This window comes from Brachionichthys hirsutus, chromosome 10 (genome assembly GCF_040956055.1).
Source record: "Brachionichthys hirsutus isolate HB-005 chromosome 10, CSIRO-AGI_Bhir_v1, whole genome shotgun sequence".
Classification (NCBI taxonomy): domain Eukaryota; kingdom Metazoa; phylum Chordata; class Actinopteri; order Lophiiformes; family Brachionichthyidae; genus Brachionichthys; species Brachionichthys hirsutus.
In genome coordinates, this window is record NC_090906.1 from 8,224,124 (window position 1) to 8,228,106 (window position 3,983).

Genomic DNA, 3,983 nt, shown 5'->3' on the forward strand with positions numbered 1-3,983 from the left:
ACATTTAGCTTTTGTGCCGTCTGCAGACGGGACGAAACCACTTCACATTGCCCTGTTTCGGCCTCCCTGCCCCCTCTACTTGCAAACATGCATGTACCTGTCCCAGGAGTTAACCCCCAGCCACCCACGCACACACTTGAATGCACAAAGGAATGCGAGAGGAATGACACAATCCACCAAATGCTGAGGTCTGGTTGTCAGCCTCGCTCGGACAGCAGCCCTAATGAATGGCCATTCAGGCACAGATAAAGCCGGGGCTGGTTGCGTTCTATACGGCGGGGTCAAGGGTCATCCAAAGCACCGACGGAAGTAGAAACCAGAGATGAAAGCCCGACTCTCTTCCAGACACGGCTCAGATGCAGATTCATTCCGGGCAGAAAAGATGTTCACGAGTCACTCGTTATTCATCGTCGCTGCACGGAAGCTGCACTCGTGCAAGTTTGTGCTTAATGGGACACGTGAGAGCAGTGGAACAAGAGCAATGAGCCACTAACACAAAGATAATCAAAGTGCATTAATCAATGAACCTAAACACTCCTTGAAGCCCGAGCAGCTTTGAAAAGAAAAAAAAAACTTGTGTGTGTGTGTGTGTGTGTGAGAGAGTAGTTAAGCTTATGCTGCACTATAAGCTGCTCTCAGCCCGAGGCACAGGAGAAGAAAAGAACATCTCTTCACGATTAAAAGGGCTGAGGACCAGGAAAGGGAAACCGTAGGAGAGGACAAGCTCCGAGCCCTCGAGGGTGAAAAGCTCCGGAGAAACAGACGGCGAGAGGAAAGGACTGCTAAAAAGCAAAGCTGGGAAACGTTTGGGGAGCGGGATTTAATTCTGGCCCTCGCAGTCCTCCCGTTTCTCTCATTATAAAAGAAAAAAAAAGGGGGGGGGTGGGGGGTGACGAATAGCTGAGGGGAACGTCTGCAACAAGAGCAACAGAGACACAAATACACACCCCCGTGGACGTTGCATCTGCATATTTCTGTTATGACCACAGAAAGCTGAGGCGGGTGTTATCCAACCGAAGACGGGAAGGCAGAGACAACCAAGAACAGTTTATTTACGTCACGTCTGCAAACATTGAAATTAAACATCCGAAGCACATCAACCGGTTTTAGGACAGGAAGAGCAGCTTTTGTTTAGCACTGATTGGCTTAGAATTCTGGACAGAAGTGGATTAAGAATTATATATATATATATATATATATATAAAGATAGGGCTTTCCTTTGACACACATAAAGCGATATCTATACATTTAGTGCAGTTTTCAAACTCCATTCAAAGTGAGAATGACTTTAATGAGACCGTTATGTTAATGAGCTGAAGAACGAGTGCTTGATGGTGAACACTGGTGTGCATCTTTATTATGAATACTGAATACAGATTAGCCTACATACAGTACAGGAATGAAAACATACTTATTTATTAAGTATCTCAAACTTTTATTAATTTTTTGTTTTGTTTGAGGGGGGGGGGGGGGGGGGTCTTCAATATGAAGACCACGTTTCACACAATCCTTAAAACAAATCTCAACAAAACCAGTAATGTTGATTAAGGCCTGAAAACCTTAAAGGTCTCCTCCAACCTCTTGAGGTGAAAGCTCAACCACTGAAACTCACTTTACAACTACAATCACCACCTTTAGTCACGTAAAGCAGACACGGATGAACTGTGTGTTAGCCTTAATCACAAGTAAAATTATTTTGAATGCAATAAAACTGCAATTTAAACATTTTGCAACCCGTAGAAAACGACAGGGAAAAACCGACCGGTCCACCGAGAAGAACGCCAAATAAGAAATTCTTTCATAGAGGCAGCTCCATTTAGACAAAGACACTGCGATGCTCTTTGTGTTGAACTTAGCGGTTTGAGCCGGTGACAGTAGCTGCTTAAGCTTCATTCACCTGATTCATTGCAGGTCCGCAGGCAACCCAGGTAAGATTATGCACAACCTATATGTCAAAAAGGCTGAGTATAATCCTTCAAGCTCAAGTCTTTAAGCAATACTTTGACATTTTGAACTCCCAATTTGTTATTCCTCTTCCACAAGCACTGAGTGATAATGTGTGGCGAGTACTCTGCTGATCAAAGCACGACGGACCAGTGTCAGTGACATCATCAGCACGGATGCCTTCAAAGCTTACCACTAATTGCTGACATGTTGACTTTATATTCCAAAACTACGTTTAGGAGTAATTCTGCCTCCTTACCGGTCCACAAGAACGAGCCTGACGTCGTTCATGCTTTGTGAAAGGGACGACGAGAGACGGAGCGTTCTGATTGGATAGGAATTAGGGATCTAATTAGGGACCGCCGATTGGTTTGGCATGTTTGTGAAAGTGTTTAACAACGCACGTATGCGGTTAGGTGTGGATGGAGGTTTTATTTTTTTTTAAACAAAGTCGTGTGGCTGCAAAAAAAAAATCGAGATGGAGGGGGAAATATATTAGTTAAAAAAAAAAAAAAAAGCAGAATCAAAAGTATTTTTAATATTCTACTCTGAAAACAATGGATAGCAGTGGCTACAAGATGGCCTGATAGCTTGTTGAAGAAAACACAGGGGGGGGTGGGGCTGCATAGCCGGCAGCCGATGAAATAAAACCCCGCCATAACATGAACATTGAAGGGGATCTGCTCTTCTACTCCAACGGCATCTCAACAGTGTTGTTAGCTTGTTAGCATTCCATTGCAAAACCAATGGATATACCGCTAGTGGAACGCTAACCTGCGTGCATAGCTGGCAGCCACACATGCATTTCAATAAACATTTTTAATTCTCACTGGTAATATCAGGGGGAAGATTTCTGAGCAGCTTTCATTCAAAAGCAATTTGAAGACTACAAAAGCAGCATCTGATGAAGAAAATCAATTCGTTTCAAAATGTCAAAGTAACCCTTTAAGGTACATTCAAATGAAAATTGCTCTGGAGATTACAGCTTTTATAAAAAATTGCCATTTGAATCCACAATAATAACTGAATGACACTGGTAGATAGAGAATAATAATAATAAAAAAAGATAAATTAAATGCATCAGTTATGTCAAGAAAAACTATTTTAAGACCAGATAGCGTCTTTGCAAAACTTTCTACAAGACAACCAATCGTACAGTGCTGTCTGGTCTCTGACTTGGTTCGTGTTTAGTTTGACAGCATCAAAACTGAGCTGCCAGCAGAAACACAGGAAGTAGAAGTAACTAACCGCACTGCACAAGAACAGACGGAGCTACTGAAGATTATAATTCACTCTGAAATGACCGAAGTGCTGACAAGTCTCTGCGGTGTCTCCCTTCTCCTCACTGGAACTGGTGAGAGGAGAGCCAGAGTGAGGAAGATGTGAAGTCTGATTAGGTTGCGTGCAGCTCCCGCAAAAGTCTGCATTTACACATCACACCTGAGTAAAGAGGAGGTAATATGAATAAAAAAAAAAATCCAGCAATTGAAATGTTGAAAAGTGTCTGAAATCCGGATGGATTTAATGCGAGACACAGGATGAGAGCAGTCCTCATTCATAATAACGCAATGATATGAAAACTGAAATCCTCGGCTTGGCACTGGCTTTTTTTTTTGTCTCCTTTGGTGAGGTTTTATTTTTTTATTTTTTACTGCAACAGCAAAACCAGTGAACTGCCAGTTTTGAAAATGATATGCTTCTAGAGAAACGTTGTAAACCCGGATGGCTCTGTCTCTGCTCTTCATTTAGCCCATTTATAGGGTCCTAACACCGGAATATAAAAACGCTGACCGCAAAATGTCTCGAAATCAGACCGTCTAATCTTTCTCATGGTCACTGTCAGTGGATGCCAATCTCTGGACGAGTCTCTCTCCCTGATGAAAAAGTCATCTTCAGCCAGTTTTTTTTTTTTGTCTCGTTTTCTTCTGAACATAAAGAAATATTGTCAATCTCTCATGGCGTCCATCCTCAAAGTCGGTCAAGGAGAGGTGGCAGAAACTATAAGCTGGTGTTCAAATGTAGGCAAAGAGACCGGTGAG